This window comes from Pteropus alecto, unplaced genomic scaffold (assembly GCF_000325575.1).
Source record: "Pteropus alecto unplaced genomic scaffold, ASM32557v1 scaffold134, whole genome shotgun sequence".
NCBI classification, from domain to species: domain Eukaryota; kingdom Metazoa; phylum Chordata; class Mammalia; order Chiroptera; family Pteropodidae; genus Pteropus; species Pteropus alecto.
Window position 1 is genome coordinate 8,952,487 of NW_006436283.1, and position 23,126 is coordinate 8,975,612.

Sequence of the window (23,126 nt, forward strand, 5' to 3'; positions counted from 1 at the left end):
TCAAGGCTGTTTTTGTGGATGTGGTTCCATAGTGTAGTGGTTAGCACATCTGCTTTACATACAGAAATCCTGGGTTCGCGCCCCAGTGTAGCCATGGTCCATGGTCTACAGCCATGCCACCCTGAACAACCCCGATGTCCGATCTTGGAAGCTAAGCAGCGTCGGGCCTGGTTAGTACTTGGATGGGAGACCATCTAGGAAGACCAGGTGCTATAGGCATAAATAAGAAATTTTTTTTAAAAAAAGGTTGTTTTCGCCATCCCACTGTATGTTTCTCATTTTAAGAGGGATGAAATCTTGCCCCAATGCTCCCTAGTAGAATCGCACTCCTGTCTTATTTGCCAACAAAGTATCACATACCAATGCCAGAACCAATCTCCTGGGACCGTCACGATTTGCTTAGACCAGGCATCCTCCCACCACCTCCATCCCTGGGGCTGGGGTCAGGGCCTCCCCTCAAGTACACGGTCACATGGAGGAGGGTGAGATACCCAAAGAGAACAGAGTTTCTCATAGGAAGAAGGAAGGGGAGCGTGGAGCATGCATATCGGGAAAGCAACCAGCTGTACCTGCTACATTAATCTCCAATCCATTGTGTAGACTGAGCAACATAAATCCTCTGAAATTACACGTAAAATTTTCTTTGAGTGTGCACATACATAATTTTCTGGGGGGAGGATCCTTGGTCATCATCATTTCTCAAAGGGTTCAGGGACCTGGGAAAATTTAGAACTGTTTTCGTTTTAAACTAGCACAGTCCTAAATCTTAAATTTACAGAGCATGAGAGGTTTCTAGGAACTTAAACCCTCATTCAGAAAATGCAAGCATTTCCCCAATCTCATTTATGACACTTCTGCTCCTAGGGCAGAGTAATGAAAACTGCATGGCATTTATCAAAGTACAAACGTTTGTCTCAATTTGAGTCCTCCTTGAGCTTGTTCCTAGAGACTGACTTTTCAGACTTCTGGAGCAATTAAGGGGCTCTAAGTCCTTGGAGAATGAGACGTGCTGCCTTTAAACTCTCAATCTTCTAAAGAAAAATGGAACTGAGCAGGAGTCCCCAAAGGAATAAAGAATACAGAAGTGCAAACTGTCATAAAGCAGAAGAAAATCCATGGCTTAGAGGCCAAAGAGCAAATGTCACAGCAGCTTGTCAGTTTCAATGTGTTCTCAGGACTTTATCCCGTTGGCCCCAAATGCTGAGTTCAGAGTCCCAGAGATATTAACACCATCTGGGACAGCTGCAGTAACAGAGATCAACATGCCCAGTGCTTCAACCTGCTAGGGCTCCTTGACAGTGCTACTTATCTATCTGAAAAGGCTGAATACAAAGGCATCTCCTGCAGGCATTATGCCAGGTCGGGATGGGGGAGGGGGCAATAAAAAGCATATGCCCTTGGGTGTGGCTCTTGAATTTGTGCCAAGCAGACAACTGCTGTGCAGACCGAGATGAAATCACGGCATCTAGACTGCACTTAGCCACCTCGGTCACAGGGTAACCCTATAAACTGAGCTCCCCAGATGGGACACTTTTGAGAGTGGAAGAGGGCAGTGTTCACGATTAAACCAAGACGAGAGGTGTGAAGAGGGGCAGTCCCAGCAAACCAAGTAGATGGCCCCTGACTCAGCGAGGACCTCACAATACTCTCCTCTGGTCTCTTGTCATTCATCCGACACTCAGCACGTGACTTACACGGTGTTAAACATCACAGAGAATATGAAAAACATAATTACAATAAAATAGCATACCATAACCTACCATAACCCACCATTCCTGGGAGTCCTTGCCCAGAAGGTGCCATCTCTCTTCGCTCTAACATTACTCTGACGGTCTTGAGCCCTTTTGGTAGCCTTGAAATCAGAATTAACTGACGTTGCCTCTGAGCTAATGCCTAATGGACCTTTTGCATGCTTTGGTTTTTAAATCTTTGATCCAGAATATACCCAAGTGACTCACTGGACTATTTTGGTCTTGGGAATTAAGCCGCATTCAGAAAGCCTTGCTGTAAGCACGCGTACCAGGGTAGACAGAGGCCCTCCAAAGAAACCGCTGGAACATCTGCCTGAGGCTGGGGAGTCCAACAGATCTGATGGGGTACCCTTTGAAAACCTCCTGAGCCCGGATCATATTTTCACATTTGAAGTCATCTCCCAAACTTCTAGGTCAATCATCATTCGTGGACATTAACCTCCATTCTTTAGTCCTCTTGGCTAAAAAGCATTTCAAATCTAGGGCCCCTGGCTTCTTGCTCTCTTTATCACTAGCCAAAATAAAAAATTAAAATAAATTTTAAAAACTGTCTTACACTGATGCTTAAAGAATACAAAGGCATCTCTCCTGCAGCCACTATGCCAGGTAGGGAGGGGAAGGGGGCATTAAAAAGCATGTGCCTTTGAGTGTGGATCTTAAATTTTTGCCAATAATAATAAGAATTTTTGCCAGTAATAATAAATCGCTCTTAAAAACAAATACCATAAATTTACTGACTTCAAAATAGAAAATATTTATTATAAAATTTAGAAAAAACATTTTTAAAGGTATAAAGAAGAACACTGAAATTATCCAAATTTCAACCACCCTGGTGAAACCATTGTTAATATTTTGGTGGACAACAGCGTAGTCATTTTTGTACATATATCTATAACTATATATACTGACCCAGATACAAGATTTTCTCATAAAATGAAGACCATATTCAATTTTTTAAAAATGCTTTCACCCCTTAGCATTTTATTGAGAATATATTTTGCAGGCCTTGATCTGATTTTTGTAAGCTTCTTGTCTCAGTCGCAAAAGATTCCATTCGAAGCACTACGAACCCTGATTGTGAAGATGTATATTTATTCCTAATTGTTAAGTGACCAATTGTTTAGCTAGCATGCCTTAGTAGTGCCTGTGAAACGTGTTGGACTCTTTGAAAAGAACAAACTGAAGAACAATATATGCTAGGTCACTCTGCTTTACAGAATTTGGAATCTCTCCACTTAGAACAACCTAAGGCCTCTGAAATGGAAACAGAGATCAAAATCAGGGTTGTATCAGACTACCTTTCTCTAAAGGCTGATCAGAGGACAGAAGGACACGCTCTGGGGGAGGAGATGTGCCAGATAGTACAGCTTTTGGAGAAACGATTTTAAAATCATACAAAGTAATTTAAACATTGTCATGCTTTCTACTACGGGCTTTGCACTGTGCTAAGTAATAGTGACGCAAAGATGACTAAGACATAATCTTTTCTTTGAAGAGTTTTACAGCCTACAGGGTGATCTAGATTCCAAGCTGATGCTTGGAATGTTTGAGCCTGCCGAGATCTGGCTATGGAGAGTGGAGAGTGGGCAAAATGAAACTCTCACAAGTCAATGAAGAGCATAATAACAGTTCGTGGACACGAAATAGATTTATTTTTTCTATCCTCCTTTGATGTTGTTCGATACATGTTCAGTCGATTTACCGACCATGATACTGTTGAAGTCAACAAGGCACAGTGTTAGGAGCTGTGGATACGAAAATGAGAGGGACACGCCTCTGCCCTCAACAAACTCACATTTTGGTAAAGATTACAGATATGCAGCAAATAATTATATCAGGGCTAACAGAAGTGTAAACGCGGAGCTCTGAGAGAACACAGGCAGCTAAACGACCTGGGTGAGGGTGTCTCAAGGCTGGTTCCCAGAGAAGTGGACACTGGAGGTGAGGGCGGGAAAGGGTTAAGAAAATTAGCAGAGGCGAGGCATTCCGGTAAAGAAAATTAGTTAACACAAAGTCAAAAGCAAAGAGGTGTGGTATGTCCAGAAGGCTATAAGGAACACGGGAGACTACGGTGTAAAATCCTAAGCTGACAGTGTCAGGAAATGAAAACAGAGAAGCAGGTAGAGCCATTGAAGAGTCTGAAGCAAGAGACAGGTATGGTCACAGTTCTGTTTTAGGTGGTGATCCTGCTTCATACTTCACTGTAAGAAATGGCAAGTATGAGATAGGACCTCACCCATCTCCCATCACAGGGTCACAAAGCATCCATATCTTCTTCCCTTCTACACGAAGGTAGGCATGTCCCTCCCATCAAAGGCCAACTCCTCCACTGGATCCAGCCACTCTCATCCTAGGAAGGGCTCCAGGTATCCCCTCCCTGACGATACGCCCTAGGATCACCATCACACGTGCTTTATTCCTATCAATAAACAACTATGCTCTTGTATCTGCCACAAAAAGTGCTTTATTTCATTCCACACCGCCCCCCAAGTCATAATTCCAGTTCTTTAAACAGTTGTCTACACACTATGTTGTATCTGTGTACTAACTTCTTTCATTGCTCAACCCACTACGATGTGGCTTTCCTTTGCCATCATATTCCTGGAAGAGTTCTTATCAAGGTCACCAACCACCTCTGTGAATACTTTTCTCATTTTACTGGACCTCGAGATAGGCAGAATAATGCCCACTCTCCAAAGATGTCCATGCCCCAGAACCTGTGACTATGTTACCTTATAGGGCAAAAGGAACTTTGCAGATGTGCTTAAGGTTAAAGACCTTGGATGGGGAGATTGCTTGGCCTGTATGGGTGGACCCAATCTAATCACATGAGTCCTGAAAAATAGAAGAGGAAGACAGAGGGTCAAAATATTCTTCATCTCGATAGATGATCCCCTTCATCCAACTGTTCAGACTAGCCATCCTTAATCTTCTCCCATTCTTCTATCCCTATGTCTAATCCAACAGGACATCCCGTTGATTTTATCTCCAAAAGTAATTCCAAATCTGCCCACCTTTCTCCATCTTTCTTGTTAACACCTTAGCCTACAGAGCATCATCTCTTACCTGGGCTTCTGCAACAACTTCCTACCTGGTCTCCACACTTTCTCTTTCATCCTCCTCTGACCCATGCTCCACAACAAGAGTGATGGTGACGTGTAAAATGGATAAAACGGCTCCTGTGCTTAGAATTCCTCAACGGCTTCCCACTGAACTTGGAGCAAAATGGACTCCTTACTCCAAGGCCCCGTGTAATATGATTCCTGCCCATTTTTTTGATCCCACCTTAAATCGCTCTCTTTCGGTGACTCTGTATATTAATCATTCTCTCCTAGTTTTTAGTGCTTTGAGCCCACCAAACTTTTTCACATCTCAGAGTCTGCACAAACCATCTTTTCTGCCAAGAACATGTATTGCCCGACATCCTTCTATTCTAGCTCCTTCTCATCCTTTAGATCTCAGCTTCAATGTCATCATCTAGGAAAGCCTTGCTCACCTACAATATGCAAAGACGTCCACCCTTTTATTCTCCATCTCAAATCCTTGTTTGTTTCCTTTTGATGCAGTACAATTTATAAACATGTTAATTCTTTGCCTGTGCACATGGCCTTGCTGGTCTTCAGCACCAGAAAATAAGTGAAAGCAGAAACAGTGATTAGGTCACTGTTTTGCCCCCAACCTTGAAAAGACAGTGACTGACCCATAAATGGTTCTGAAATTATACTCCTTTAGTCATTCCGGTGGCAGACAGAGGGCGGATCAAGATGGGGCACAGGACTGGAGGCAGAAAAACGGATCGAGAGGTTATTGCAGAAGTCAAAAGGAGAGAAGAGGGGGCCCTGGAATGATCCATCATAGTAAAGGTAGAGAGGAAAAAAACAATTCCACTGAAAAGTCTTCCCAGGAGGAATGATAGGCTCCAACTAAGAACGAGAGCACAAGGGAAGCAAACAGAGGAGATGGGGAGGGGGAAAGTTGGGTTGGAGTAGACTGAGGTTGAGGGACCATCCAGGTAAAGAAATCCAGCAAACTGTCCATTTAAATCGAAAGCTTCAAAGAAAGGACGAGACAGGCAATCAAGGTCTGAGAGTTATGGTTATCTACACATATGTGCATATTAACTTTTTTATAGTATAATATTTCCTGCAAGTTCCCAGTTTTCTCATCAAAAACCATCCGTGTCTAAATCCACGGTTTAACAGTTGACCTGGCGGTAGTGAAAATGGAAAGGGACTCAGCCCAGAGCCTCCCTCCAGAAGAATCAACACACAATGAAAGGAAACTCAGCACAATGGCATCTGAGAGCTCCATACAAGCCCTTCCCTCCCACCTCTTCCCCCTCGACCATCTTACACCTTCCTCGCTGCAGATGGCCCAGTTCCTAACAAACATCACCCCACGAGCACCAAGTGCCTGTGTTTTCCGACGAATCATTCTTGAGCGTTAGATACAACACCAGCTCAGGCTTTCTCCCTGAGAAGGATGAAAACACAGATTCTAACACTTTCTAGTCTTTTCCTATATATGTTCATCGCATGTGGTAACTCTTCCTTTATCTCATCCCATATTCCTTGCCTTATCAAGACCCCTTTATCCCCGCCTGGTGTTCAGGTAGAAGGAAATATTTGTCTGAGCGACACTCAGCTTCAAGTATAGAAAGCACTGACCAGGACAGAATGGGATCCAGTAAGGTAACTAGTTGGTGAGTTGTTACTGATTCTTATTGTAATCCGTGTAAATATCAGGATGCGCTTTTCTGCTTTATTAGCATTACCTTTAACAGATTCCATAGCAGAATTAACCTCAACAGATGGCGTGTGAAAAGTTCACTTATTAATTTGTTATTTAAAATTCTTAATATATTTTTACACATACACAATATTCCAATAGGGAGTTTCCTACAATGGCCCATGAAATGCCCATTTAATTAATAACACAAGCGAATCACCTTCGGAGCTGCAACGAGGTCGTAGGTGAGTGGAAGTCATCTCCCCATTTACAGATGAGGAAACCGAGCCTGTTACAGGTCATATTATTAGTCCTATCAGTAACACTTTAAACTCCTGCACCAAGTATAACCTGTTTCTATGAGCAAATGCAGGGCACAGGGACATAAAGAAAGTGACTCTGTACTCGAGGTGGTTAAGAACTTATATATGCGAGAACTTTACTCGAGACCATCAAACTAAGGAATGGGTAGAATGGGGACTTGGAGCTAACGTTTCCTTAAACTGCTAGTCCAGAGAACTCACTGGAAGAAACCACCTTTGTCATGACCCTCGGGGAAAAAGTCGACGGCTCCATACGAATCCAGCAGCACTCCATGGCACACTGCGTCCCAGACTGCATGTTCTGGAAACCACAGAGACCAGCCGAGCCTTTCTTCTCTGCTGGAAGGTGCTCGCCACACCCATCAGCTGACCAGAGTCCACCTTCGGGTTTGAGGAGAGGCTGACCCGCTCCCTGTGGCCTGAGGCAGAGGCCGGAAGTCCTCTCGAGCAGGTGCTCTCCTTGCTACGGTCAAAGCTGCCTGTCATGGACTCTATGTGCCCAGGGCTGTGAGAGAAAGCAGGAAGGCCTGGGAAGGAAACTCCAGCGTTCTGTGTGCACATTACAATCCCAAATGTGCGTTTTGTTCCAAATGCAGACTGAAAAGCTCACTAATTTCACTTTCCTTTCCAAATTGCCTCCTTTCAAGTTTTTACATATAAACTCTGACTAAAACTGACATCGTTATTTTCTGCAAAGGAATGCAATCTGACTGCCAACCGTGGAGGAAAAGTTAGGAAAAGTGGTACACAGCTGTTGCTGGGGGTGTTTTTGTTGGGTTTTTTTTGTTTGTTTGTTTGGTTTGGTTTTTGAAATGTTGATTGACGATTAAAATATCAAAATGGAATCTTGCTGGCCTGGGCTCCTTCCTGACTACTATTAAGCTGATGAAAGTGGTGACAGTTTCTTTTCCTCTCTCTATCAGAGTTAGATTTGGGAGGAGGATGCAGAGGCCTTAGATGACCTCCACTGGGCAAGGGGCGCTTTGGGGATGCTAAATCGCAGCTCCCTGAGGGGGCCCTGGGGATAGCCCCGGAGGGAAGCGGAGCCCCGCAGCTTTCTCAGCAGCCTGCTTTCTCAAACCAGCTCTCCCCAGAACAAAACCGACCCTGTCAGGCACCATAAACAGTCAGAAAAACAGGCCTCCAGACAAAGCCAGGCTATTCAGCCGCCTGGAGCTCTCTTCCACCCTCAGGCTCACTGACCCAACAACTCATGCAGAATTGGCTATAAAAATTAGAAGAAAGAAATGCCTGTGGAAGGAGCACGAAATGAAGACAAGGGGAAGTCATTCCCTCCCTTCTTTCTGATTCATGGCGACCACGTTGCTGGTTGGGCCAGCAACACAAGAGTATAGGTGAGCAGTGAAGAAACCATGCCCCACACGGACCAGTGTGGGACAAGAAGGGATTCGTGACCCAGAGAGGAAAAGATCAAGGCAAATCACGACAGCTTTCTTCCAATCATTTCCAGAGCCGTCGCATAGAAAGGGAAGCAGATCTGTTCTGAGTTACTCCTAGAGGCAAAGGAATAAGCTGTGTCACTAACAAAGGACTTCTTTACACCTAGTTGGAAAAGAGAGTGAACGTTTTAAACCTGTACTGTCACTGGGTTGTGCCATCACATTACTAGCTGATCCTTAAATTTCTATTTCTAACTGTCTTGTCTCCTCTCGTTCTCCAACACGTCCCTTGACGAAACAGGCTGGACTCTTCAGAAAACGACAGAAATTCCAGAGCGAGCTAAGCCTGCCAGCAAGGACCAGACGAGAGAGCCAAGTGCCCAGCTATGAAACCTGTTTGCCCCAGCAGGATCCAAGATGGCACCAGAAACCCCTTGCCACGTGACCTTCGGATGAGCTTTCTTTCGCCAGCACGCTGAGTGAAAAATCACGCTTAGGGGTAGAGGCTCAACATTAAAGTGAGACATGCTCTGTAAGACCAGGCATAAGCCAAGCACGTTTAGAAACCACACATGCCACTCTCCCCTCCCCCTGTACTTTTGAGAACTCTCCACCCTTTTCTCAGAAATCTCCGCCCCTGAGCCTGCCTGCTTCCCACAATCCTTCAAGAGTCTCCTAATGTCTTCAAGTCGGGGAGACGGGTATCTGTAGAGTGTGTGCTCGACCTTCTCCATTCTCTGATGAAAGAATAAAGTTTCTGCTTTGCTTTACTGAATACCGTCTAGTTCTACTAGTGTGTGACACTGGGCAAAAGGATCTTATTTTGGAGTCCCAAACCCATAAGGATCGGTGACAGTACCACACAGGTTTTCCTCCTACCTCTCATATTAATTATTCTTTTACCCTCCCCATCAAAAGTTGACCTGAACCTAAGATTCTGTCATTGGCCTCTTCTCTCCCGGTGCCTCTCACCTGTGGCACTGCCAAGGTTTCTATGACTCTGGATGACTTTTCCGTACCGAACCCCAGTCTATCAAGTCTTAGCTAGAAGCTACACTGGTCTACTTACCGTCTCCCACCTTTCAGGACTGCGCTTCTCCACAGTCCTCTGAGCTGTCACAGACGCATGGTCACGCTGCTTCCCATCTTAAAAGCTAGACTTGTGCTCTCCTCCTTCCCCAGCCTCCTCGGTCAATACCGGCCCAAGATGCCTCACCTGCACGAGGTCACCTCCTGGTCCTGCTCATGCAACTGCAGCGCCTGAAATCCCTCTGCCTCCGCCCTCCAAGTGCTGCTCACCTTCCAAGACTCAGCTCAAGCAAGATCCATCCTATTATGTCTCCTCCACCTGCTTTCCTATCACCCCATCTCCATCGCTCCCTCCCAGGCCTGTTGTACCCTCGGCCTCTCTGTGTGCTTAGTATATTGTTTTATTTATTCGATGGTAATACTGCCCCTTGCTAAACTCTTAGCATCTTAAAGGCAAGGGGACATATTTGTTTCATTCCCCTACCCCAGAGTCTAATGTACTACATGGAATGTGTTTGCTGAGTATATAAAAAAGACAAAGACAGGAGGGAGGAAATAAAGGCAAGAGGAATGAAAGATGGAAGGAAGAAAGGGAAGGAGAGAAAAAGGAGGGTTTTTTTGTTTGGGGTTTTTTTTGGGGGGGAATATTCTGTATTTGGTGCATTCTTAATCTATTTCCTTTCAACAGATTAAAATACTTCCTCTTTCACTGGATTTTAAAGATTTAGTTTACAGGTTCTCTAAGAGAAGATAATGACTTATTTAGCTACTCAAAATATGAGTGCATCCTATAAAACAAGAAAAGATTCTAGTCAGAATCAACTACAAAACAATAAACATCGCAAGAATAATACAGGCAATTATCTGAAGAAATTTGGTAATTAAATTAATTAGGAATTAAAATAACTAGCTTAATGCTAAAAGAAAATTTGCAGTAAGCCTGAATCTGTAAAACATGTTTTTTAAGTATAAAAACCTTCAGCAATTGACTACTTTCCTACCCTGGGGGTTGGCAAGCAAAGGGAGCGTAAGGTCCAATTTCTCCCTGGCTTAGAGGCTGACATTCAGCTCAACTTTGCACACCAGCGAAGCAGGTTAGAACCATAATACATAATTTTTATATACTTGCCAACCTCTCAAAAGCCCTCAAAAAAGGTAGACGCAAAGGAAAATAGAGAAGTGCCCAGTGACTTCTGCAAGAAGAGATTTGGTGGCAAGATGCGGGCAGAGGGCAGACGGTAGACACTAAGAGATGGGTAGGCACCAAGAAAATGCAGAAAACAGACAGTGGCAACACACTAGGACACTGAAAGAGGTGACACACGCAGAGAAGGGGCACAGTCACAGGAAAAGGCAACCGATGGAAACAAAAGCTTCTTGCTTTCTTTTTCTGAAACTCGGAGACCCTGCACATTTTTAAATGCAAGGTAAAGAAATATTCCAATAATGGGATGCAAGCCAGGTGGAAGTCTGGGGCAGCAGAAGGATGACCAGCACTACTGACAGACAGCAACTGGGAAACTCAAGAGAGTTGGTGCCGATTGTGAGGATGGGCTTCTTAAGTCCAAAGTTCAGGGGAAATCAGAGACAACTCTGAAGTTAAGATTTGCCCTGGGATGTGGTTCTCAGACTTCAGGGTGATATTTGTTTAAAAGGCAGTGGCCCTACCCTGGGATTCTGATTCAGCAGGTCCAGGGCAGTTCCTACGCATATGCGATTTAGGGAGGGAGGGAGGGAGAGAGGGAGGAAGGCAGGAAGAGGAAAGAAAGGAGGGAGGAAAGAAGGAAGGAAAAGGAAAGGAGAGAGGGAGAAAGGGTAAGGAAGGAAGGGAGGGATGGCGGAAGGGAGGAAAAGAAGGAAGGAAGGGAAGGAGTCAATTTTTTTAGAAGGAGCCCCTGCATTCCATGGTGATCGTGTTAGAGATAACAACGGGACCATAATTTGATACCAGCCTGGAGTGGTGCTTCTCAAACTTGAACATACAAATGGATCTTCTGGGGTCTGATCATTTTCTGCAGTTGGTGGCTGTTCTGTGCATTGTATAATGTTTAGTAGCCTATCTGGCCTCTACCTTCTAGATGCTGGTAGCAAACCCCGCCTATTGTGACAACCAAAAATGTCCTTAGACGTCGCCTGAGACGCTCTAGGAAGTAACACTTCTCCCAGTTTGAGACTCACTGAGCTAGAGGAGCATTCAAAAGGCAAAAGAAGGCAATTTTGACATTTCAATGATAAAGCCTTCTGAATTTCCATATTGTAGTAATCCAAGTATGACACACCTTTTCACTTTCGTCATTTTCTAATTCATTCACTCTAAATTTTAGAAACTATCGACAAGATTCTATTCTATATAAGAAAAGGAAAAGGCATGGGAAAGGAGAAAAATATCATCTAAAAATGTAAATAAAAAATGGGAGAAATAAGAGTTTGAGAGAAGACAGAAGGTAAAGGACTCGGAACTACTAGTGTTTTATAACGGTGACACTTCATCACTTCTCTCCTGAAGAGTATGCGTAGATAGCGCAGTGGGATTATGGGAGGGATGGTAATACTCGCCCAATATTCCATTTGTTCCCCCATATTTCCCAGCCCTCCGTGCAGGTAGATCGACCAATATGATCAGTTCCGGCCAGTGAAATATGTCACTTCCAGTCCGAGGCTGCAAGTTCAAGAGCTATTCTCCCATCTCCGTCTCTCCCTCGCCACGGAGGCTGAGAAGGCCAGGTGTTCCCAATGGTGCCACTACATGATGGCGGAGCCTGTTTTAGGCTGGGTCACTGAGTCCCTGTCGATTCATTCGGGACATGTAGCACGAGCAAGGAATAACATTTCTCTTGTGTTAAGCCACTGAGATTTGGCGGGCAGGGAGTTGTTACCTAGCCTAACCTGACAGAGTGAGAATAATCACCCCACTCCAATGAAAGGACGGCTGAAGTCCTCAGAATTCATAACCCAACTTCTCTTCATCAAGTTGCTGTTTGCCGAACTACGTTAAAATTTGTATCCATGAACCAGATATGGAATTTAGAAGCCACACTCCCCCACAATAGAGGAATACTGAACTGACGAAAAAAATCACAAAATAATGTTTTATTCCAATCCAATCAGAATTCCATGCCTATACACAAGAGGAGTTTCGATGACGGAATTTGTCTGTCATCCAGCGGCGACACAGGAATATAAAAAAAGAACAAACAACGATAATAACATAAGTAGCTACTATCTGTTAGGGCCTTTGATGTGCCCAGAACTATATTATTTGCTTTATTTAGTCATCTCATTTAGTAATTATTACAGCAATTTTACAAATTAGATATTGAGGCAAACACAGACGGCTGCCCACTCAATTTGCTAACAAAATCACCGTATTGTTCAGAAAATAGGCGGCACTGTGGGCAGGGATGGTGGACGCCTCCAGAGATGAAACATAATTGATTAGTCTGTCTGACACCACCCCCCCGCCCCACCCCGATCTAACAATGGTTTATACATTTTCTCAGGGTTAAGAAAAGAAAAAGAATATGGACCAAAAAAACACACGTGGCCCGCAAACTCCAGAATATTCACAATCAGACTCTTTACAGAAAGTTTGCTAACGCCTAGTGTCTGCCAATCACAGCAAACCCTTTGGCTAGTCTGGGTTTGAAGGGTGAACAAGTTACATAGCTTTTGGCTCCAGGTTTGGAACCTGAGAGAAGGTCTGCTGGGAGCTCCTGGAAAGCTTTTCCTTCCTGATTAAAATAAAAATAATAAGACTCGGGGGAGAAATGCCCCCTTCTCTTTCTGCCTTTTGATGTTGTCATGTTATGCCATGATATTTAGGGCCATAGTAGCCATCCTGTGACCAGGAATAAAAAGTGAAAGGAATCAGAAATGCCATCCAAAGCCAGGGCGTGGGTAAATTACTGAATCAACCAACCCAGGAACAGCGGTACCTCCCCAGGCATCTTTGCCAAGGCGGTAATAAACCCCTATTCCTGCGACTACATTGCCTCGGTCTTCAGTTACTTACAGTGGACAGAATCCTATTGACTTTCCCTCGCCCCTCAATAAAAGAAGCAACTGTCACATCTCTGGTATAACGGAGCCTGGAAACATTTCAGAACATTGTAGGCCACTTCCCACGCCACCCCCCCAAAACCATGATTGTCTTTAGTGCTCAGGAAAGAAAGCACGAAATCTTTGAAATTCAGCCTTGAACATTAAATGCTTGAGCAATGTCAGTGTCACAAGGTTAGAATCTTTCATTTTTAAAATGGAAAAAAAAAAAGGGGGGGCAATGTTTGTGAACAAAATACTTTTGGGTCCCTTCAAAATTTCCCTACCCACAAAACATTACCATCCATGCCCACATCTACAGCTTCTAATTAATTTCAACATAGCTCTATAAAAGTTCCTCGAATTTATCTTTTGAATTGCCCTGTCTCCCTACATTAAACAAAAATCACCTTGAGCCAGGTCCATTAGTTTCTCTTTAAGAAATATCATCAAATAGATACGTGCCCATGACAAGGTTGGAAGGTAATTCCCTCTGGTCACAGTCAGAACATCTGTCCTGATCATTTACTCAGCTAAGACCGGCTTCTGCGGATAATGACTTAATCACTAGAACCTGGAAGCTTTCACCGAACTCGAAGGCTGTCACCGGAGTCGTTGATGGAAAAAGCGCTTCTGGCTAGAAATTACAGACGTCGGCCAGTCACAATAGCTTCCTGATATTTCTTTGATCGCCTCTACCAAGCCACAACAAAGAGTTTCTACTGTGTCACTGGGAAATAAGTTTGTCTGAATATAGCCCTTAAAATCTGCAGCCTATTTTCGTAGTTATAACCTGCAGGCCATAACAGTTACCTACAGATTAAATTTCCCTCTTTCTTTCAGCATCTAAAACTACAGTTGAGGACAGTTTTTTGTTTTTTTGTTTTTCTTTAAATCCAAGGCGGTGGTTCTTAACCTTGGCTGCACACTGAAATCCTCAGGGAGCTTTAAACTATAATGATGCCTGGGCCCATCCCTGGAGTTCCCAGCACAGGCTGGGCACTGGGAAGCAAAAGTTCCCCAGGTAATCCTAATACACACACAGGGCTGAGAACCACGGCCCCAAAGTCAACAGCAAACAGGTGAAAAGGTAATTAAAGAGCTACACCCAAGAGAAAAATCACCAAATTGCTTTTACAAAGGGCTAAGAGAAGGGACTAGAAGAGGCTCCTCCTGCTCCATGCTTAACGCTTCCAAATGTAACAGGAAATCGATTATCATCAAGCAATAAGCAACTCAGATGTATGTGTGAGTGTATCCACTGCAAATTATTTAAAGGAGAAAAGTGACCAGGGGAAAGAGACCAAAATAAAGGAAAAGAAGATGAATGTGTTTAGATCCCTTAGTCATAAACTTTACACGATACTTACGCCTCCATATCCACGCCTTCCTTAAAACGGCACATCAATCTCATTTTTTTAAAGTGCACCCAGCTTCTCCAGACTAGTCCAGGGGTGGCAAACTCCTGCCTGTGGGCCACACTGGGCCCGCCACCTGCTTTGGTAAATAAAGTTTTATTGGAATGACGCATACTCACTCATTTACGTGTTATCTGCCTGCTTTCACACAGCTATAGCAGAGGTGCCAAAGATACCACATAGCCCACAAAACCTAAAATATTTACTATCTTGCCCTTTACAGAAAGTTTGCAGACCACCTCTCTGTCCATAATCGAGTATTCTAGTACCAGGAGTTAATATATCTCCCCTTTACCCTCTTCCCATTATGCCCATCCTAGAAATAAATCTGTATTCTGCTCCAGCTAAACACCTCTGCTTGGCCTGGTCAGTCCCATCCAAGGGCATTCACAGTGTCTCCTGGAGTCTCCAGCCCGCTTGGTGTTGGTCCCTCAGCTCTGGGGAACCACAGAACACAGAACACCTGGCTGAGGTCATCACTCTGTGCAACAACTAACTTTCAGTCAAAAACAAAAACAAAAAACATAGAACAGCACCAAAGCCCTCACCAACTTGCTATACTTGAATACACTCATGTTAAGAAGGTAGGATGTTTTACATAGTGCTTGTCCACAACCTAAGCTCGAACTTCCCTAATCAACTTCTGGTTTTGCCTAATTAAATTTAATTTTCTTCATTTGCTTTACTTTACTAAAACCTCAGCAACACATTTTTAAATTAGCCCCTACGTTCCATTTCTCTGCAAAACTTCTACTGTGGTAGCAAAAAATCAAAACACAACAAAAGAAAGAGAGGCTACTGTAAGAGCCCCCTTATTGTTTTTTGCTTTCGCCTCTGTGGCTTTAATTACAGAATGAAGTTCTAATTTACTGTAATCTCTTGGATGCGAGACAGAAGGGAAAGCCATAAGAATCTACTGCTACCTAGAATTAAAATTTTCATAGGAGACAGGCTGGGCTTTAGAGACACCGTGATATGTATTTGCTCATGAGATGAAAGTTCTTCTCTGTCCATCAGGAAAGTACTGTCTCCACTTTACCCACCTGGTACTGAATTATGGTCTCAGTACCCAGATTCCCAGGGCAGAAACAGGAAGGCATCTCACGCTTCCTCTCTTTTACTCCGACTATCATTCCTTTACTCCTAATCCATATCGGCCTCAGCGCTGCTGACATTCCGGGCTTGAAAATTCTTTATTGGGGCGGGGCTGGGGGTCGCTGTCCTGTACATTATAGGGTGATTGGCAGCATCTCTGACGTCTACTCAGTAGGTGCCAGTAGCACACACAGACACACAACCCCTTTCAGATGTGACCACCAAAACTGTTTCCAGACACGGGGGCAGCTCCTGCCTTGGGCCGAGGACCACAGCATCGGGGAGACTTAGTGCCACCGACTCGGCCTTCCCACATCCCCATCCCTCCTGTACATTATAGGGTGATCGGCAGCATCTCTGATGTCTACTCAGTAGGTGCCAGTAGCACACACAGACACACAACCCCTCTCAGATGTGACAACCAAAACTGTTTCCAGACACGGGGGCAGCTCCTGCCTTGGGCCGAGGACCACAGCATCGGGGAGACTTAGTGCCACCGACTCGGCCTTCCCACATCCCCATCCCTACTGCCTCCATCCCACAGCCGCTGCTTCACTTCCGGCCTTCATCATCTCACCTGGACTTCTATAATATGCTCCCAACCCTTCTCTTTGCCTCCCACCTCCCACGGAGCTCACTCATGCTCCAAACTGCCACCAGAGTGACCTGGATGCTGGGATGCAACACCCTGGGTCGCCTCCAGGCCTGAGGCACTCCCTCCCTGACTTGCTGAGCCTTCTCCCGGAAATGCCGCGTCACCCTGGTCTGTACCCCACCACAGGGCCAGACGTCGTCCAGTGACTGCAGGTATCTTAAGGCCTGGCCCCTGTGCCTCTGGGGGCGACCACCCCCAATGGACCATTCCACCTCCAAAGCATCCCCGTGAGACCAGCCTTACAGCTATTCCGTCGTTCAAGTCTTCCTTCTTCCCAGCGGTGTTTTGTTCACTCTGCTTCAAATGCTCGTCCTAAGAACGCTCCCCAGAATATCCCTTCCTGGGTCTGCTTCCTCAGGCACAGGACCAAAGACACAGTGATCTTTCTAAATTACAAATCCGATCACATCGCTCCCCTGCCAGCCATCCTACACACTGGCTCCACATCGCCTACACGAAGGGACCCTAAAGAAGAATAATCAGGCTGGCATAGAATAATCAAGGGCATCACAATCAGTAGAGAGCTGGTAAAGTTCCTCTTGGAAGGAAGAAAAAAAAAAAAAAAGCCCTGATATGTAGTATTTGCTAATTTCCACAGTATAAATATTTCCACCACTATCAATTTCAAGCTACCAACAGTTTAACAATCAGCCTGCAAAATTACTGGCAATTTAATAAATGGCTTCCATGAGGCAGACCCAAGCCAGCTCCAGCATGCGGCTGATAATCCCTGCCCATTAGCTACTGCTGATTCTCATTGTTCTCCTTCACGCATACTTCATTTCAGCCATGGCAGACCCTGGGAATTCTCAGACCACCAGGATGCTCTGAGGTTCTGTGTCCTTATTCATGCTGTTTTCTCTGTCTAGAATATCCTTCCTTTCCTTGTCTGACTCATACGGACCTACTCAACGTTCTAGATTCAGCTCAAATAAAATCTCTTCCCTAAAAATTTTCAAGATTCACCCCTGCCCATCCCATTTCACACAAAGATGAAATAGAACCCTCTTGCTTTTGTGTCCACAAATACCAAAATAGTTTCCCATCATAGTATTCCTATTATATTTTGTGTGTGTGTGTGTGTGTTTACAAAACTGTACGGTCTAGGCTATAATTGCTCTGAGAGTAGGGTTTTATTTAGATTTTTCTGGAAAAGAAGATGCTCACAAAATATGTTTTTTGAATAAACTAAAAAAACTGGCCTCCCTTTCTAGCCCAACTTTATCGTGAAATGCAGCTCTTAAAAACAAAAATGTCTCAAGGAAAAAATACTCATCGCCCTAAATTTGATCAAAGGGTTTGATCTCTGGTTCCCCGCCTAGAACGTTGCTGCTAGGCAAAGCATGGATGAAGGCTGGGCCGGAGCGTGACCTCTAAACCTTCCTCCCAAACCCTAGAGTCTTGGAACAGATTAGAAAAGCACTGGAAACAAGAACAGTCCACCTGCAGGCCCGAGAAAATGGGCGGGCAGACCCACTGCTTACCTCCTGGAGAGTCCAAGCCCACGCTGACCTTTCAAATGCTCCTGCTGCCTCAGGTGCAGAGCCAGCCCGGTGCGTCCTGTGCGGCAGATTGATATCAAGCTACACATAGTACCTACAACTGGAAACTGCTGTATCTTTAACAGGAGGATAGAAATGTCAACCAACCACTCAGAGGATTATGAGGAATAAAAGTCAGCCTTACTCATAAGTCATAAACAAAAATGTACATCCCTCTCCAAAAAAAAAAATCCACAAAAATCAAAGAATAATAATAGTAAACTCGTATATCACCTACTTGCTGTATACCAGGTCTGTCCTAAAGGCTTTACATATATTAATTACATGTGTATAGTTTATATACCATAATCTTATATATGTTATTATATATAATAGTATATGTTACATATTATGCAATAATATAATATATAAAATAACATGCATATAATGTAACATAAATACATAATATATTGTTATTTTATATTCGATATGTTTTACATATATAAGTAACATATATTACATAACAGAATCTTCACTTCAGCCCTTTGTCCTGGCTACCTAGTATTATCTCCATTTTACAGATTAAGAAACAAAGATGTTACGTAATTTGCCTGAGGCTAATTAAGGGAAGAGGCAGGATTTGAACCCAGGCAGCCTGGCTCCAAAATCCACCCTTTAAATCATGCTAAGAGAAAGAGAAAACCAAGCTCCTTTATGACTTTCGACATTATCACCAAAGGCCCAGTGATGCCCCTTTCAAAGCCTGTAACCTGGGAACACCGACCTTTGCCCCAGGCCTTGGCACAGCACGCAAGGCCGATCACCTGCAACAGCTCCACGCAGCCAGCCCTGCAACACCTACTAGCACCTGCTAGTCAATGGAGCCTTTCTTTTAGCAAATTCACCATGTGGAAAAGCCACAAACATCCAGGACAGAAGAAACAAAAGGCAGAAAAAGGAAAGGAAGGGACCGCCACAGCCAGCAGTGAAAACAAACGCTCTGGGCAATGACGAAAAGTGCCAAGATAAGGCAGCAAACCAAGAGGACATCCGGCCCTGCAAACAGCCTGTTCTCTGACCAGAAGGAAGGAGCCTCTCGTTACCTGGGGAGGACTGAAGGAGGACGACGATACGGGCTGAGAGTGGAGATCGGGCTGAGGAAAAAAGCAGAAGAAGATGCACTGGGGAACAGAAAGAGTCTTGGCTGGAGGTGGCCGATATTGGGAGTGGGGCCAGGACTGTGACTCTGACTGCTGCAAAGCAGCAGGACAGCAATGAGACACCCAAGACGCACCCAGAGTGGCCTGGAACAGAAGGACCCCCCACCTTAGCCACCTCTCGTAGGAGTGCTCCAACCACCGCAGGCCAGCAAGACGGTCGTGTTTCTTAAATAAAAAGTCAGACTACATTTAAGGAGCAAGAAGAAGAAGAGACAATGCCTTTTAGAGTCTCAGGAAAAACAGTGTTAATTTGGGCCTCAGAACTGAGAGGACTAAACTTATGTTGTTGGTGAAAAAAAATAATGCCCCGAGAATATTTCCCTACGGGGAGAGATAACTGAGCCATGGCTTGATTTTACGGTGAGGGGAGCTGCCCTGCGCATGTCGATTAGAAACAGCAAGGCCAACCGGAGGTGCGATGCGACAATACTTAGGTGAGTTTGTCATGGCTTCGAGACGGAACTGGCATTTAAACATGTCTCCCTGTTCCAGTCCTAGGCTGACTAACTTATTTCCCTTCATCCGCACCCTAAGAGTCACGAGGTCCTCCTTCTGCTGTGTTCCGGAGGCAGTCTCTCAGTTTCGGGTTGAAAGGGCCCTGTCTGCCAACTGACCTCAACAGTCTGGCAGGTCCCTGGACTCGGCCCAGTCGCCTCTCTAGCAAGTAAGTGTCGTCCCCAGCCTGGCTCCCTGCGAAGGATCCGTGTCCCTTGCCTCCTGCTCCCTCCTGTTATACCTTTCTTAACTGACTCCTCTCTGGTCGGCCAGTGCTCTCTCGCCCTTCTGAACATTCTCTGTAGCCCCAGATGGAATCATTGCCCAAATTCTTCCTCTCTTCAGCAACCCCCTCTTCCAATCCCTACCTGGTCACTCAGCTGCCTTCTGTGCAATCGTCAAATTCCATTTCCCCAACCTGCCTTTACCGATGACTCTCACGTGCGTAGGAAACAAAGATTACGATAAAATGTGAAGTTATATAAATCACCCACATCAGCAAACCGGCCAAGGCACCAAATTCAATGACTACTTCGCAGAACCGCACAATTCAGTATCTTCTCAAAGAATCATTCCAAAGTCTAGTCTTTCTGTTTCCAAGCACCCATTCCCCAAAAAACTCAAAACGCAGCCATTGTTGTAAAGGGTGGCGGAGGCATCAACGTGTGGTGAACACTGAAAAGGCAGAGGCAGGAGACAAGAAGCATCCAGGCTGAGTGGCTCCGAGCACCCGTCATCTGCATTCCCCACCCCGCAAAACTTAGGGACGCTCCAGAGCCACAAGCTCCATGACCTCAAAGAAAATCGTGCAACCTCGCTGAGCTTTGGATTTCATCACCTGCAAAAGACATAAAACACCTACTAGCAGGTTAGTAGGGAAGGAGCGAGGAGCTGACGCCTATGGGCGATCTGACACACAGGAGAAACTATAACTGGTGGAGAAACTGAGGTACGGAAAGTTAGCTTGGCTCGGCTGGTCCTGCCACGACTGATTTAGCCCATGTAACACTATTCTTGATCCAGCAATTCAATCTCTAAGCACTTAGTATCGTTTAGGTCCCCTGTGCGTCACTCAAAAAAAACTTGTTGACTAATGTAAACCCAAGCTGCATCCCTGTGCTGGGTTCTCTAGGAGAACGAGAGAGTTCTGACGCTCAACAGTAACCTGTCAGTTACTGGCTCGGTTATATAAACTTGATATTCTTAGGCAAAGCGATAGATCCACTCTCTGCCTCCCCCCCCAGTTTCCATTAATGAACAGAAGACACTAAAGCGACGCAAACTGATCTAACATTAAAGGGAGGCAGCAGCTGGTAAGACAACATGTTACATTCCCAAAATACCTTTGTTGCCGGGTAAAAAAACAAACATTTTTTTCTTGCTTAAACTCTTAACTCCTTAGGTGTGTGTGTACCTATTCGATTTCGTGTGCAACGGGACATACATGTTTTAGTGAATGGCAATAAATGTGAACTAAAGCTAGGGTTGATGCATTTGAAACTGAACTTGATAGTATAAATATCTCAAAATAAGACAGACCTTCACAAGGTTTACTTTCTCAAGTGGGAGTATAGAAATGTAACATAGCCTTCATCCAAATAACCACCATGAGTAACAGAGCTACTGTGTATGTCCTACCAACCCAACTGTTATGCATAAATCCAGGGTTCTTTTAACACTTCTTACGGTACTCGGCCATTTACAGACACTTCATTTGTTACCCAAAGAAAAGGGAATTCTTACAGGAAAATATGCACGGCATGGTGAGAATACTGAAAAAAGAAATGGAAAGCCTGGGTCCCACCCTCTGGTCCACCACCTGGCAGTTATATAACCCCCAAACAAGCTACTTCATTGAAACATGCAACGATCTTCTCTAAATTCTTAATATGGAAACAAAAAACAAAAAAAACCTTTTACCTCTGATCTTTATCTATGATTCTGAAAATCGTTCACAAATCGAGGCAACGCGCCTTCATTTAAAATTTCACTTTTGTTACACGAACTAGAATTAGCTCCTGACAGACGTAGCTAAGGCTGAGCCAGCCCTTTTGCTTCTGAGGTCAGTAAGTAATCTAAGACTTGAGAGTTTTCTCTCCACTGCTTAACTTCCCCGAGTTGAGTTTCCTTCCTCTATCTGAGTTGGTAAAATCTTTTCCTGGTGCAAATGCACTTTGGATTTCTCGTAAGTCTCCAGCTAAAGAAAACTGGTGGCATGCGTACAATGGCCAGCTTAGAGACTGCAGCGGACATTTGGCCTCTGAGTCCCCTTCCTATGTTTGGACAGTCCTCCATCTCACGAAGCAGAGTCTGCCACCCATGACAGAAGCTAAAAGTGCCGAATGCCCACCTTCCCAGGATCCTTTGCATTAAAGGAATGGCCCTAGGGCAATCACTGTAGACTTGGGATCAGTCTCTAGTGGCGCAAACAGGCAGGGACAGCCCAGCGGCCATTTCAGCACCTGACGCTAGTTGTGGCAGCTCCATCCAGGTGGGGAAGCTTTATGGGCAGCAGTTCTGATGATGACCACATCTCGGGTCTGGTCGTGGTGGTACAAGCTTCAAGCTGCCTGTCTGTGCCCACTGGGGGTAGCAGTGGTGTCTGCCCCAGCCCCTTTCTGCGTGTATCTGGCGGCTTTGTTCCAGCTCTGTTGTCTCTGATTCTAGTTCTCTGGCCCTCTGGCAGGCAGCTTTTATGAGCTACCCCAAATTCTTTCAATGGATTCCTCTCCTTCCAAGATTGGCAAGAATTAATTCCTATACCTTTTGACAGCAAACTCTCATTGACACAGAAATCATCTTAAAGCTGAGAAACCAACCAAGACCAGGAGAGCACCCTGCTCCACCCAGAAACTTTCAGATGAGGTACCACTCAACCTCATGACCCGATTCGACCTCTCCAGTCACAGTGTACATCACACAGCAAGGAGAGGGACAGAAAAGGCTAAAAAAAGCCTGAGAGTAACCAAACTGTAGTTCGATGGTACAGAAAGATTTAGAAGGTAGATTACTTAACAATGTTTTAGGACCAACTTTATTCAGGCATCTCATATGGAAGTAGAATGAGGTACTAAAGGAAGAGTATGGGCTTTTTAATCACACACAAAAAGTCTGAATTGTTGTTACTCCATCGCCTTCTCTCCTCCAGTGCCCTAAGGACAGTGCACCCCAGACCTAACGCGGTGGTACCACAAACTTACACAGCTCGGAGGACATGCATGTCCGGGCCTCCTTCACTTTTCCTACACTCTTCACTCTGACTACAATGTGTTCTCATGGCTGGTAAACTCTTATTTACCCTTCAAAACCCAGCTCAAATGTCATTTCCAACGTGAAGCTTTCCTAATGCTCTCTACATTAATCATTTCTGCCTCTGTGTTGTTGGAACCTCTACTGCGTCCATTATACTGCCTTTTTAAAAAAATTCTATCAGTCATTTCCCCACCTCACCCCCACTCTACCTGTGAGCATACAGGACAAGCGAACAGAAACA

At 44.8% G+C, this 23,126-nt stretch overlaps 1 protein-coding gene and 1 pseudogene across 1 annotated transcript in view; one reads left to right on the forward strand and one right to left on the reverse strand.

The window, feature by feature from the left end:
- MAP2K6 (mitogen-activated protein kinase kinase 6) overlaps nucleotides 1–23,126 on the reverse strand; it is a 97,267-nt gene that overhangs the window by 52,444 nt on the left and 21,697 nt on the right. The window lies entirely within an intron of this gene.
- Nucleotides 104–219, forward strand: LOC112480122 (annotated as a pseudogene).